The sequence below is a fragment of the Periplaneta americana genome, chromosome 15, assembly GCF_040183065.1.
Source record: "Periplaneta americana isolate PAMFEO1 chromosome 15, P.americana_PAMFEO1_priV1, whole genome shotgun sequence".
NCBI classification, from domain to species: domain Eukaryota; kingdom Metazoa; phylum Arthropoda; class Insecta; order Blattodea; family Blattidae; genus Periplaneta; species Periplaneta americana.
Genome location: NC_091131.1, coordinates 156,169,835 through 156,186,190, shown reverse-complemented (window position 1 = coordinate 156,186,190; position 16,356 = coordinate 156,169,835). Strand labels below are relative to the sequence as shown.

Below are 16,356 nucleotides of genomic sequence, written 5' to 3'. Positions count from 1 at the left end.
CGTGTGCACAGGTACTCTGCGTGTGAAGATTAACTATAGTACATCGCAAGGCTAACTTTAGGCAATACTTTTTCCTAAGTCTACTTATCACTACGTGCACTCTTCAACAATAGATGATAATTGATAGTCAGCAGTCCCTATTATTTCAACCACGACCACTTATAATTGTTCTCCCAGAGCCACTACAATAATAAAAAACAATTTCAAGATTACACTGACTTACTAAGGGAAGTTATAACTGATTAAAATGCTGAAGATTTATTGGATGACTGTGTATACTGTATATACAGACTCGCAAACAGGCATAATGCATGTACACACACAGCACTTGCCAAGAAAATAATATATTTACATAACATTCATCAAGATAATGTTTGCTCTACCTACACAAAGTAGAAGTAACATAACTGACGACATTTTACGGGTAGCAGCTTACAACTTGAATACAGTATAACAAAAATTCGAATACACTAGTCCCCCCAAATGAATAATTTTCTCGGACAAAATGTATTTTCCCCTAATGTTAACACTGTTTTACTAGATAAGTAGGTCTGTTATTCGCACGATTCTTATTTTTACTCTTATCATTAAAGAAACTGATAAGCAGTGATTTATCCCTTTGCAGTTTTTTTCAATAAAATGAACGGTTTTCTTGCAAATAAAATAAAAAGATTAACACACATCTTTATTTTCTGTCATCAGGAATTAGGCAGACTAAGGGTCGATTTTATCAACATGTTACTAATCCACAATTAAGTAATTGTAATTTAACTTAAATACGACAGTTAAATCGTATTTAATTCGTTTGCATTTAACCAGATTAATACACATTTAAAATAAAGTGAATTAAACTAATTCCCAATTAAGTCATCATGGCCTTCGGAATCATAATAAAATCACAGTCTATTGTATACAGTCACGAAGCTCAATACGTAGGGAATATGCATCCATAGATAGTTACTAACCACTAGGATCGCTACTATCGCCTCATCACAGACAATGCGAAATAATACCGGCACAGTCTATTGTTCATAGCACTCTCATCAACTCAAGCTTCGTGACTGTATATACTGTGGTAAAATCGTAATTTCGAAGACCATGTACCTTGTTAATGTAAGCAGTGACCTTTATAGAGAGTTCATTTGTTATATTACGACTATAAAATGTCATCATAAACAGAGGTAACCTCGAAATGTATTAAAATCATCGAAAACAAAAAGACGAATGGGTAGACTTTACAAGGAAAGAAGAAACGTTGAAAATAAGTAGAAAGAGATTTCAATGCAAGGAAATCTCATCCCAATGTCTTCAGCAATATTGAAGACAAAACTGGATAATATGAAAGTAGATGCAAGGAAATAGATGGAAAATGGGACTTATCTGAAAACCCATAAGGCATAAATCGAAAATATTGTATATCAAATTAAAGAGGAGAAAATTCTCTGTTAAAATAGTTATATTTTGAAAATTCTAATTTTTCATCATTTTTTGCCCTTTGTGGGCGTACAAGTGTCAATTAAAATACTTTAAGTAACAATTAAAGTTAAATATATTTGGTGAAATCGGCCCTAAGGGACGGAAAACTGCTGTTCAAACCGAGTTCGGGTTAGGTGAACCGGTGATGCTCTTTTGCCAAACTATGCAGGCTTCCAGTCTAATCTTCTAATTAACGATGCACTTAATTACAGAACGTATAATAGGTTTTAAATATATTTTAATGTCTTCTATTGCCCTCTTCAATCTGCACTTCCACTCCGTATACTTTCTGTAGAAATGTAGACTATATTATTCCGTGTAATGAAAAGCAGAGACAATTACGTAAGTTGGTAATAATTATAAAACTCAAGTTAGAAACTATTGGGAAGACTCTTTTTCTGATCGAAGGAATGTTGGTTCTTGCGTTGTCCTCCGGGCGATGTCTGCTTCCTATTTCATGGGGCCTGAGTGCCGTCTTGCTTCATTGCGAACCCGCAAGCTACGGTATATAAAACTCCATCGGTCGGCCAGCTATACGTTCCTCTATTGTAATATTGCGAAATGGTTCGTGCACTGAATGACACAGTTCCCAGTCCCTCGGTGATGTCTGCGACTCTTCCAGCAGAGATAATTGAATAGCTGTATGCAGCTCACTTGCTTCTGCATTGTATTCCTAATACAAAAATCTACTTAAACTTTGGAGTAGTTCCTTTTCATAGGTCATTGTATACTAAGTGTTACTTATGAGTATGACTTCATCACAGTGAAACCATCTTCATAACGAAGGGGTCGGGATTCGATCTTTCGAATAGCCTATGATACTTTTGATGGAAAAAGCGGTAAGAAGTTTCTCTAGACATTGTCATTCATATTACAGAATGTAGCCTATACATTATCGCCGTATTATTAACTCGAAGCTTTTCAGTAGCGTCTAAGTTCGAAATCTTGTTAAAATTGCCGATATTTTATTGTATATACAGGGACATCATTTTATTTTTACTTCAATTTTTACTGTACCTGAGTTTTTGAATGTACTTCACTCCCACCCCTTCAACCGTCCTCCACACAGATCCAAGACCGCATATACAGTCATAGTAGCCTTACGGTCATAGTAAACAGTACGTTCCAAAAATATGTTCGCGTTTTCCAGTGACGGAAGAGCTTTCAATATTGTATCATTTTCCATTTGCCTACGTCGCATCCCGGTTTCCCCCACCTGCTTCTATTCGCCTCTCTATAAATGCTAGTGGCTGGGCTGTCTTAGCTCTTTTCTCAGAAATTTAATTTCTGTTAGGAATTGGACGTCTACGTAATATTATACTCATACAACTGCTTAAAATAACTTAAATGAAAGGGCCTCGTTAAGTAATTAACTGTCACGAGATTTCCTCCCTTTCTACGACGCTGCGACGTAACCACTTGGACGGACAGTAGATAGCATGTCTGAGTAATTTTATCTTTTCGGATCGGGCAGAAGTGAAGATTGAATTTACAGTACGTAAGGTCTCTCTTATAGAGTAGGTACAGAATTATTTCAACATGAGTTACTGATACGAAGTACGAACCTGGTAATTGGAATTACGTATAATAGTCTATAGTGCGATAATATGCACATTAGAACTGAACGGCCACCATTTCCAAAAATGTGTTTAAATATCCATATTATGGTTATTTTTCAATTTAACTTCATTCTCTATAGTGTAAGCTAATGTGTTGTAGACAGTATAATATACACTGCATAATGAATACGTCCGCATGGAAAGCTCAGTTCGTGAGTAAAAACACTTATTGTTAATACTGTACTGTATTTTGATTAAACAAAAACCTAATGAAAATTGTCAAACTCAAAATCGCGATATTTCCTAGTTTACGTAAATGGATGAACTACTTTTCTTCCCTCCTATATCTAGTAAAGTGATTTGTTTGTAAATTACGCCGGTATCATCGAACTCCACTCGTGGAAGGGGGTAGCAAACGGTGTTTCCGGTTCCTAATCGTTGATCGAAAGGTATAGCCAGGTTAATATTAGAAATGTTAGTAAAAATAAAATGATATCCCTGTATATTCGAAACATATAGGACATACTTGAGGGACAGATTCAAGACTTAAAAAATCTAATTTCAAAAGTTCATATATTTTCATGGCTAGAAATTACTTAAATAAAAATAAAAATAATAATAATAATAATAATAATAATAATAATAATAATAATAATAATAATAATAATAATAATAATCCTTGACGCCATAGCCCTTGAAAACCGATCAGCCGACTGCTGGCCTCACGTCCAGATGCCGAAGCAGAGGTGTACGATCACCCAACAAGAATGGAGATATCGCGTGGTTAACACGATGATTCGCAACCGGATTTCGCTGTCTTTCGTAGCTCCCTCAGTGAATTACGATGCTGGGTGGGCACCAGTCCCGTACACTGGCCGAAATTTCATGAGAGAATTTCTTTTCCCATAGGGCCTCGAACCTGCGCGCAATCAGTAACGCAGGATGCCTTAGACCACGGCGAGGGACAGAGATTACTTTGCTAAATAAGTCTTACTTAATCTGTTGCTTAGCACAATAACTTAAAGGAATAAAAAATGACATGAGAAAATCAGAAATTACTTTGCTTATAATTTACAGTAGTTCTTGTCATTCAGCAATAATAGCGTATTTTTACCTAAACAGAAAGTGTCCTTTCATACAGCAGAGTCCGTATAGGTCAGTTTCTATCTGATGCTTTTCCAGTTCACTGCGGGCTAAAGCAGGGAGATGCACTATCACCTTTACTTTTTAACTTCGCTCTAGAATATGCCATTAGGAAAGTTCAGGATAACAGGCAGGGTTTGGAATTGAACGGGTTACATCAGCTTGTTGTCTATGCGGATGACGTGAATATGTTAGGAGAAAATACACAAACGATTAGGGAAAACACGGAAATTTTACTTGAAGCAAGTAAAGCGATCGGTTTGGAAGTAAATCCCGAAAAGACAAAGTATATGATTATGTCTCGTGACCAGAATATTGTACGAAATGGAAATATAAAAATTGGAGATTTATTCTTCGAAGAGGTGGAAAAATTCAAATATCTTGGAGCAACAGTAACAAATATAAATGACACTCGGGAGGAAATTAAACGCAGAATAAATATGGGAAATGCGTGTTATTATTCGGTTGAGAAGCTCTTATCATCCAGTCTGCTGTCCAAAAATCTAAAAGTTAGAATTTATAAAACAGTTATATTACCGGTTCTTCTGTATGGTTGTGAAACTTGGACTCTCACTCTGAGAGAGGAACATAGGTTAAGGGTGTTTGAGAATAAGGTGCTTGGGAAAATATTTGGGGCTAACCGGGATGAAGTTACAGGAGAATGGAGAAAGTTACACAACGCAGAACTGCACGCATTGTATTCTTCACCTGACATAATTAGGAACATTAAATCCAGACGTTTGAGATGGGCAGGGCATGTAGCGCGTATGGGCGAATCCAGAAATGCATATAGAGTGTTAGTTGGGATACCGGAAGGAAAAGACCTTTAGGGAGGCCGAGACGTAGATGGGAGGATAATATTAAAATGGATTTGAGGGAGGTGGGATATGATGATAGAGACTGGATTAATCTTGCACAGGATAGGGACCGATGGCGGGCTTATGTGAGGGCGGCAATGAACCTTCGGGTTCCTTAAAAGCCATTTGTAAGTAAGTAAGTGTCCTTTGAATGCCACATCAAATAGACTATTTAATCTGTTTAAAATTGTCAGGAGTCTGTCGAATTCATTGGTAACTTTGTTCAACAGTTGTGTGAATATTTAACTGTTCTCAGTTCATGTTGGATGGTCAATCATTTGAGATGGTCCCAAAAGCAAAAAGTAAGCGAATTCGAATCAAGGGAGCCTTCAGGCCAGATAGTTGGTCCTGGACGACCGATATACCGTACTTACCAACAACTTCAGCGATTTAACATTTGCGACTAATTACACAACTTTTTCTTAAAATGATAGTAGGCTGAATCTTCTTGTCTTTTGTTCAATTTATTTATACAATTCTGTAGACATATCGCGTGTGTATGATCTTCGGGTACAACAGTAGGACTTTTTTTTTACTATTGCTTAGTTCCTGATTCTATTGTTGTGTGTTATAGATGTCTCGTGTTCAAGTAACTGACTGCAGATTTTGGTTAATGTTTAATCATGGTATGTGAATTTCCAATCCTGCATTTCCCTTTGTGACTGAGGGAAACCATGAAGATCTCCATCGATTGGCCGGCTACGGGGTTTGAACCCGGGACACTCCGAATGAGAGTCTCCAATGTTGCCGTCTGACCCAACTCGCTCAGAAGTGAATAATTTCGAGGGAAAAATTGTTCCGGAGCCGGGTATCGAACCCGGGACCTTTGGTTTAACGTACCAACGCTCTACCACTGAGCTACTCGGGAACTCTAACCGACACCGATCCAATTCTTCCCTCTATATCCACAGACCTCAAAGTGGGCTGACAACCGTCAAGCAACCAACTTCGAGTGCACACTAACTCCGTGTGACTTAAATTGTGGTTTTCTGTTAACGAACACTGACGTGTATTATGCAAATCAAGATTTCAGGTATAACTCCCTGTAAAGTTGATTTGAATAATTTCGAGGGAAAAATTGTTCCGGAGCCGGGTATCGAACCCGGGACCTTTGGTTTAACGTACCAACGCTCTACCACTGAGCTACTCGGGAACTCTAACCGACACCGATCCAATTCTTCCCTCTATATCCACAGACCTCAAAGTGGGCTGACAACCGTCAAGCAACCAACTTCGAGTGCACACTAACTCCGTGTGACTTAAATTGTGGTTTTCTGTTAACGAACACTGACGTGTATTATGCAAATCAAGATTTCAGGTATAACTCCCTGTAAAGTTGATTTGAATAATTTCGAGGGAAAAATTGTTCCGGAGCCGGGTATCGAACCCGGGACCTTTGGTTTAACGTACCAACGCTCTACCACTGAGCTACTCGGGAAATCTTGATTTGCATAATACACGTCACTGTTCGTTAACAGAAAACCACAATTTAAGTCACATTGAGTTAGTGTGCACTCGAAGTTGGTTGCTTGACGGTTGTCAGCCCACTTTGAGGTCTGTGGATATAGAGGGAAGAATTGGATCGGTGTCGGTTAGAGTTCCCGAGTAGCTCAGTGGTAGAGCGTTGGTACGTTAAACCAAAGGTCCCGGGTTCGATACCCGGCTCCGGAACAATTTTTCCCTCGAAATTATTCAAAAATTATTCTTGTCTTTTGTTCAATTTATTTATACAATTCTGTAGACATATCGCGTGTGTATGATCTTCGGGTACAACAGTAGGACTTTTTTTTTTTACTATTGCTCAGTTCCTGTTTCTATTGTTATGTGTTATAGATGTCTCGTGTTCAAGTAACTGACTGCAGATTTTGGTTAATGTTTAATCATGGTATGTGAATTTCCAATCCTGCATTTCCCTTTGTGACTGAGGGAAACCATGAAGATCTCCATCGATTTGCCGGCTACGGGGTTTGAACCTGGGACATTCCGAATGAGAGTCTCCAATGTTGCCGTCTGAGCCAACTCGCTCAGTAGTATTCATGCGTCGGTCTTTAGGCAATACAAGGGCCCGAGGACATTGTAAATTATTTATTTTATGTTCATACATTAACACTGAATTCTTGTTGACGTGATTAAACAATACCTTGGGGATCTTCTGTCAGCCTAGTAATGTGTGTTATGAAAATTGAGTTTGGTGTTCATACCAGTGTTGCCATATTTAGCGATAAGTCGCTAAATCTAGGGAATTTTGAATTAGTCTCGACGACAAATTTTGTGAAATAGGCTACGATTAGCGACTTTTCTGGCTGATTTTTGTATTCAACTTTTTCCTTTCTTTTAAGTTAAAACATCCAACTGAAGTCATGCACTTGTTAGTTTTAGAAGAGGCATGCGTGCATGACTGAGTAGTCTAATGATTCATACGTGAAAGCCCTGATCTCATATTATATTTGTGATCAGGGTTGAAAGATGCTGATTCAATGATTCTCGCGGGTTAGGTCTCTCTCTCAATGCTACTGCTCCAACACCCATAAACGGTGGCAACTTTGATTGACACGTGACGAATCGCTGCAGCTAATGTAATCTTGGTTCTTCCCCGCAACGCGGAGATATTCCACTCCGAACCGACCCGAGGCAATTGAGTTTTTGGAATTTTGTTCATGTGAAGCAAATAAGACTGTAGTTTTTGTTGGTTTTAATATATTTTAATGTAAGATTTAAAAAGTGATACAGTTTGCCAGAAAGCGTAGTGTCAATGATTGGATCAAGTGCAGTGTATTCACAATGAGTTGCTTCCACACCTTCCACCTCGACATCACAACCAGACTCCGCAGAAGAGGGTGACGACGAGGAAATATTTTTCTTCGCATATGTATGTTTTTCTTATTTTTATTTAGTGATATTTATTATTAATTTTTAGCGACATTTCTGGGGATTTTTAAACAAACTTTGGAGAGTTTTAGCTACTTTTTGTTGAAAAATTAGCGAGATTGTAGAGCGATATGTTGGCAACAGTGGTTCATACTGACTGGACGTCATCTGTGAACAATACAGCGGAACGAAAGCTGTTCAAGAGGACACGTCTGTACTAGTAAACCACAAAAAGCATTTCGTGGATGAAAGTCACTTCAGTAATTCCTTGCACTGTCAGAATATGATATGAATACAGCTCTTGATCCCATAAAACCCGTCAGTTTTGTATATGTCATGGCCTCTTCCGTCGCCATCCTTGTCTTCAGCATGGTTCAGAATCGGTTGTTCTAATGCAACTGCCCTGGTACTCACGGGTTTCCACAGTCTCAGACTCTTTTTAAATTAGTAACCCAAAAGGAACAATTTATATTTTGGCAGAGTGCGATTAGGATCTCTTTCCGGATAAAAACGTTCTGTTTAATGGCATTGCATTCAGCACGTTTACACGAGACACACGTCCGCCATTTCTCGATGCTAATAGCACAATCTAGTTCTAGTATATACAGTCACGAAACTCAATACGTAGAGAATATGCATCCATAGATAGTTGCTAACCACTAGGATCGCTACTATCGCCTCATCACATACAATGTGAAACAGTACCGGGACAGTCTATTGTTCCTAGTACCCTCATCAACTCAAGCTTCGTGACTGTATACACTGTGCTAATAGAATCCGTAATAAGCTGCAGTAGGCCTACTATGTGCAAGGTGTTCCAGTAGAATGAGACGGTTTTCAGAACACTGCCGTTTCTAGCAATTTTTGTGCTTTGGAGAAAATATTGCTTGCTATGCAACCTTCAAAACATGCCATTTCTCCTGCGATTGTAGGAATTGATTTGGCTAACTAAACGGCGGCAGAGCGTGTATCTGCAGCAGAGTGCTGCATTGGAGTTAAATAGCTCACTTGAACTCGGTCGAATGTCGCACCCTCGAATGAGATAAGATCGGTCGTGATACGCTCGTAATAAATAGAAGCGCAGTACAAGGTCATCTCACCGACATGTCTTATCTTATATGGAAGGCGACAGATAAGATATACATACGTTTTGCTCATACTGTAAAAATAAGGCTTTATTTTCTGCGTTTATGACAAACGTTTAATGGAAGGTATCAAAACAGTAACATGAAGTTATAAATAAAACTTCGATATACAGTTATTATTGCTAATTTGATTTACCACATATATAATATGATAGATTCATACATAGTGTTCCGCCCATATACTGCGACAGTGTAGAAACGTTTCACAAAATATTATTGATATAGCAGTAGATTAATAACAATATTAGTACAGAGATAACGTCACAGAAAATATAATAAAACGAATAATCATGCAGCACAACTGTTACAGACGCAAAGATTGATACACTAATTATTAGAGATTATTATTATTACTAGAAAATTTGATACGGTTCTTGCATTATCGTGATTGAGTTCTCCGTTTATAATAATTACATTTACATCCAAGAATATCTATCAGATGTGGCAAAAACAAAATCACTCCTGTTGGGAAAAAAAGAAAACATTTACCTACAACATTTATGTTACATTTTAAAGGAAGTTTTGTAGTAGTTGTACAGGGACATCATTTTATTTTTACTTGCATTTTTATTGTACCTGCATTTCTGAATGTACTTCACTCTCACCCCTTCACTAATGTCCTTGCTCCCGTCAGACACACGAACTTACGGCCGCTGTTGCATTCGAAGTCTTCAAGCAGTGAAGTAAACACTGCAGTGTATAGTGTGTTTCATAAATATGATTGCGTTTTCCATAGAAGAAAGAACCTATATTAATAATATCGTACTAAAAAATTATATTCAAGAAACGATAAATTCAATTTCAGAGAATATGCTTCAAAATGTTTTTAATAATATGCGTACTGAATTGAAGCCTGCATTGTAATGAACGGCAACCATTTTCAGCAACTTGTTTAAAAATTCAGATTAGCTTTTTTTGAATTGAGGTGGCTAGAAGCAAAGGAATGCTAGTGACATTTGTAATAACATGAGTTAAGTGCATCCAGTGTAAGCAAAAGTATCTAAAATTTTAGTGGCAAAGGGATATTTTAATCGCATCACACATTAAAATTTAAATAAAAAATTTCACCGATTTTACGAAAGCTTAAATATTTAAACCCCATTTTCTCAAAAGTAACTTAAGGGCAGTTACAGCCCTTTACTTATGACCCCCTCCATTTTAAATGCACTCTCTATATTGTATGATAACATCAATAATTAATATGCTAAATAAAGTAGACATTACATAACGAACATAGCCGCCTGGAAAGTTGAGTTTTTGAAAAAAAAAATGTTACTACTCTACTGTATTTTGATAAATTCCGCAAAAGTGATGATCAAACTGAAAATCGTAATATCGCATTTCCCTACAACATAAATGGATACACTACTTTTCTCTCCTCCTATACCTAGTAAAATGATTTGTTTACATATTGCACTAGTAACATCAAACTCCTGTAATGGAAGGGGGTAACAGTGTTTCCGAATATAGCCAGGTTAATGTTAAAAATGTTGGTAAAAATAAAGTGATGTCCCTGTACTATGGAGAGGTTATTTAAACACTGCAAAGTTTTAAAATAATAAACATCTATGATGTTACTACACAGTTCATCACTGTAACAAGAACGAATGTCTAACGCTCGGCGTATACCGTTCAAGGATTTATTGCTCGCGACAATTTTACCCATCATGCATGTGCGCTACCTATCGGATTATGCTATGAACTACTTGGCGCTCGAGCGAAAACATCCGATGCAGACATTTGCAGTAACAGCTAAATTGAGTCTAAACCCGGATATTCTGAAGAAGCTCAATGCGTCGGACGAGGCACACTTCCACCACCTGGGTTCGTTAATAAACAGAATTTCCGGTACTGGAGTGAAGATCAACCCATGCAAGTGCCGAACTACCACTACATAATCAGAAGGTAACGGTGTGGTGTGGCGTTTCTATCTCTGGAATTATCGGCCCATACTTCTTTGAAGAAGTAACCGCACTGTAACTGTCAACGCAGATCGGTACCAATAAATAATGTTGGCAACGGTGGAACTGTCTCAGATGGATCACAGATGGGACCACAGCACACACTGCACGTGAATCAATTAATTTTCTGCGAAATTTTGTTTCCTGGGCGCATAATTTCACGATTTGGAGATATCGCCTGGCCACCATGGTCTCCTGATCTTACAGCAGCTGATTTCTTCTTATGGGGATATTTGAAAAGTAAAGTGTACTGTGAGTGACCGCGCATCATATTTCAGTTAAAAGTACACATAAATAATGGCATTAGAACCATTGATTGTGGTTTATTGCACAGAGTAATAATGAGCTTTCAGAGCAGTTTGCAAGAATGTGTTTGTTGTCGTGAAAGTCACTTAAATATGTAATTTTAAAAAATAAATACAGATTAATGAATTGCATTCTACAACAATGTTTCCAGTAAAAGTGTTGTCTGTATATGTTAATTCAATTTGATTGTCCCACAATAATAATAATAATAATAATAATAATAATAATAATAATAATAATAATAATAATAATCCGTGACGCTACAGCCCATGAAGGGCCTAGATCGACCAGCCGGCTGCTGGCCTCACGCCCACATGCCGAAGCAGAGGTGGACGATCATCCAACCAGAATGGAGGTATTGTGTGGTTAGCACGATGATCCCCCAGCCGTTATAGCTGGTATTCGCAACAGGATTTCGCTACCTATCGTAGCTCCCCAAGTGCATCACAATGCTGGGTAGGCACCGGTCCCATAGACTGGCCGAAATTTCATGAGAAAAGATTGTCCCACAATAGGCTATGAAAACTGTCACATTCTATTGGAACACCTTGTATATTGACCCTGTCAGGAGAACTAGCAGAATAAATGAAAGAACATAACATGATTTCGACTGTCAGCAAGGTCTAGTACGATTCATCTCATCTCTATACATTATCGAGCGATCTTCGTCAACAGTTGAATAGTTACAGTTTCCAAAGAACTTGTTCCATATTATTTTATTGCAGATCGCGGTATAATGTACATAACATATTTTGTTGCAAACTTACGAAGAAATGTTCACTATTTTTAGGACAAATTTAAACTTGCGTAGCCAATTTCTTCATAAGTTTGCAATAAAACAATATGCAACAATTTCCTTGAGTACTGTATGTTAGCTCAGTTCGTTGGAATAATTTATAGAATGCAAAACGAATATATCTGAAAATCAAAGCGATTTCGGGCATAAGCTTATTTGAAATCTTCTATTATAAATCCTGAATCTGTCCGAAAATGAAGTGTATACAGAGGGTGCCAAAAAATGTATACACACTTCAAGCAAAGGAATAACTACGTTAACCTAAGCTGAATTTACACAAACAGAAAATGATGAGCACTAATCATCTTAGACTTCAGTTACAACAGTTGCTCAAAATGTCCACCATGAGCGTCGACACACTTCTGAGTAGGTTGAACTACTGTTCGAGCAACTTTTGCGAGAGTGTCCTCAGCGATTGCACCACATGCCGTTTCAATTTCTTCCCGAAGTGCTGCCAGTGTACAATGTAGCCTAGATGGTTTTCAGCGGTATACAACATTCTTAAGAGTCCCCCATAGGTAGCGCTGGCCTTCTATGTCCAAGGTTGCGGGTTCGATCCCGGACCAGGTCGATGGCCTTTAAGTGTGCTTAAATGCGACAGGCTCATGTCAGTAGATTTACTGGCATGTAAAAGAACTCCTGCGGGACAAAATTCCGGCACATCCGGCGACGCTGATATAACCTCTGCAGTTGCGAGCGTCGTTAAATAAAACATAACATAACATAACATAGGTAAAAGTCCAACGAAGTTAGATCCGGAGAACGCGGTGGAAACTTAATTGGACCTCTTCGCCTTATCCAGTACCCTGGAATATTGTCATCAAGGTACGCACGTACATCTCGGTGGTAATGTGGTGGTGCACCATCCTGTTGGAAGTAAAATTCCTCATTTCCATAGAGTGTAGGAACGGCGGGTAAGACGGATGTGCGTAATATGTTCAGGTACACTAGGCCAGTTACTGTTCCATCATAAAAGAATGGTTCAATTAGACCCCTAGATGATAACCCACACCAACATTAATTCTAGCTAAATTAACAGCCTTTTCCACAAAAACATGTGGATTGTTTGCACACCGGTAGACACAGTTATGCCGGTCAACAATTCCGTTCAACTTAGATTGCGCCTCATCAGACCAAACAACTTTCCCTACGAAAGTCTCATCCTTTTGCACCATGTTCCGAAACCACTCACAGTACTGCATTCTCCGATCAGGGTCATCTTCATTTTGTTGTTGTTGATTGACCTGTCGCGCAGCAACGCTGGCATAATATATGTGAGTCTCATCTGTTTACAGGACATCACACTACACATTACTGTTGTTTTTCGGTCCATCTTTGAAATATATTAAATAGATATCTCCTGTCAAAGTGTGTATACAATTTTTCGGCACCCTCTCTATATTATGAAACACTGTGTATTTGTCTGGAATGTATTTCATATTTAAGTATAAAAAATTAAACTATGACATAGTGGTCAAATAATACAAACAATCTTTATAACAATTTTTCTGAGTTACACTGTATAGAAAGAATATAAACAACAGTTTCTTACAATTAATATTTGAGGAGACAAATTCGCTCCGGCGCCGGAGATCGAACCCGGGCCCTTGGTTCTGCGTGCCAAGCGCTCTGACCACTGAGCTACGCCGAATTCAATCCACAGTACCGGATCGAAGTCTGCTCCTACAGTGTTATTTCCCTTTTATTGGCCTGAATCCAAGTTGGGCATATACGTTGACGTTTATATTTCAAGTCAACTGCCATTATACTAGGAGAGCACTCAGCTGAGTGACTAATGGGTTCGATCCCCGGGGCCGGAGCGAATTTTTCTCCTGAAATATTGTCACTGTAACAGATATTATTCTGTTGGACCAATGAATAACATCTTTAGTAAATTCGTCCAGCTAGCAGTGCATAATTCTGTACATATTGCTGTGCACTTTATTGCGGAATCCCGGCCATTAGCCACTCAGTTGAGTGCGCTCCTTGTATAATGACAGTTGACTTGAAATATAAACGTCAACGTATATGCCCAACTTGGAGTCAGGCCACTGAAAGGGAAATGGGTTCGAGCCCCAGCGTCGAAACGAATTTTTCTCCTCAAATATTAATTGTCACTATAACAGATATTATTCTGTTGGACCAATTAATAACATCTTTAGTAAAAAAGTTCTAGAATACAGACCTGGAGGCCCACAGCTAGCGGGAGGTTGTTACTCCCCACCTTTTCTAGACAATCGGCGTTGGGAGTAGTAGCACCGTCAGTCCTAGGTACCCGCCACCTTTATCCCCCCAAAAATATCGCTGTACTTACTTCTGTTAGAAGTTGAGTAAAATCCAGGGTCATAGTGCGGCCAGAAGAATTGAATCAATGGAGAAAAATCCATGTCTCAGTCGAGAATCAAACCCGCGACCTTCCTGCTGTTGCGATGCAACGCCTTAGCCGCTACGCTACCGCACGCCCACAAACCACAAACAGTTTTCTATAATACGAGTCACTATCATTGAAAAGAAGATAAATGTGCAAATTCGAAATGAGACAGTAGAACAAGAAGTGTACACCGCTGTGGTATAACGGTCAGCATATCTGACCGTGGAACTAAAGGACCCAGGTTCAAATCCTGGTTGGGACAAGTAATCTGGTTGAGGTTCTTTCCAGGGTTTTCCCTTAATACATTAAAGCAAATGCTGGATAACTTTCGGCGCTGGACCCTGGACTCATTTCACTGGTATCACTTTTATTTCAGTCAGACTCTAGATAATCATCGCAGTTGATAAAGGGTCGTAAAATAAACCAATTGAAGAAGAAAGTAGAACGAGTGGACAGCTTCAAATACTTGAGGTGTACTATAAATAAAAGTGGAGAGGAAGATGCTGAGCATCACATTCAGACACAAACTACGTAACGAAGACATAAGGAGCCAAACACATCTCAAAGACGCAGCAGAAACGGCCGACAAGCTGAAGAAGAAATGGGCGACTCAACGCGAGCCGGTGGACACACATCCTTACAACATGGGACCCAAGAATTGGCAAACCTAACGCTGGAAGACAGAAGACAAGGTGGGCGGACGAACTTAGATCAAGATTCAGCCAACTATGGTCAAGACATTGCCTACGCTACAGTATAATAGCGTAGGCAACGGTCAAGAACAGCGAAAGACCGACAACAATGGAACCTCATTACAAAGTGACTTCCAACCCGAATAGTGACTGGTGAACAGTGAACCCTTCAGTGTTACCGCAGACAGCACCTTAAAACTATTACATTACAAAAGTGACCTTCATTCCCGGAGTGGCTAACCGGGAACTGCTTGACAAGCCATCCTGCATAGTCAGGAGGCCCTTGCCCTTCACGGGATTCGTGGCTAATTCTTATTGCGTAATAAGTAGCCTAGAAATGAGCTGCTGCCAGGAAGCTGAAAGGATAGCAATGGCAAAGAGACCATTTAATAAAGAAAGAAGCATCTTCTGCAGATGCTTAACACGGTGTATCCAGAAGGAGAATTTTGGTTTCCGATCGTGTTCTGTGTTGAAAGACAATACCCCGCTGCACATCTCACACGTTTGGAGGGCTGGATCCGGTGCGGACGGATACTTGCACTTGAACTACATTCGCCTATACATACAGAGAGTAACTAAGGATACAACAAAACTTTGGAAAAACTTTCCTTACATTTAGAGGATGAGAGAAAATAATGTTATATGTGCAAAAGCTCGGGAACGCTACATTTCTTTGTTACAGCTCTTTTTACAGCTTTGTTTACATTGTATGAGTTACAAGTTTGTGTAGAATGCCATCACAGCTATCGTATGAATAGTACACTATCTGAGCACTGAATAACAGAAATGTAGAAAACGCACAGAAACACAAAAAATACATCACACTAATATACGAAAACAAACACACACAAGATTGCAACTTCATTCAAGAAATTAAATTACAACATCGCAATAAAACAAATAATACTCAACACACACACACAAACAAATACAATAACGGGCTTGAATGTGCACCTCTGTTCTAGCTCAAAGAAGAGGGTGTTTAGTATCTACTACTGCTTCACACAGAATATTAAAATGTTTAGGACACCCCTACCTGTTCCGTAGGAACAACTCAGTAAGAAACCGAATTTAATCTCAACTATTTCCATTGCGTAACTAACGATTAAGTAATCCAAAACATGTAAATTAATTCAGTAAATGATTTGACTTCGTATGTTTGTATAAACTTCATCGCATTTG

The 16,356-nt window shown here is 38.7% G+C and overlaps 1 protein-coding gene and 1 non-coding gene across 2 annotated transcripts in view; one reads left to right on the top strand and one right to left on the bottom strand.

Annotated features, from left to right (window-relative positions):
- Pgant2 (polypeptide N-acetylgalactosaminyltransferase 2) overlaps positions 1–16,356 on the top strand; it is a 375,458-nt gene that overhangs the window by 55,646 nt on the left and 303,456 nt on the right. The gene's annotated exons all lie outside the window — the stretch shown is intronic.
- On the bottom strand, positions 13,690–13,762 carry TRNAA-CGC (transfer RNA alanine (anticodon CGC)). Its single transcript has one exon. It is a non-coding gene; the product is annotated as a tRNA-Ala (tRNA).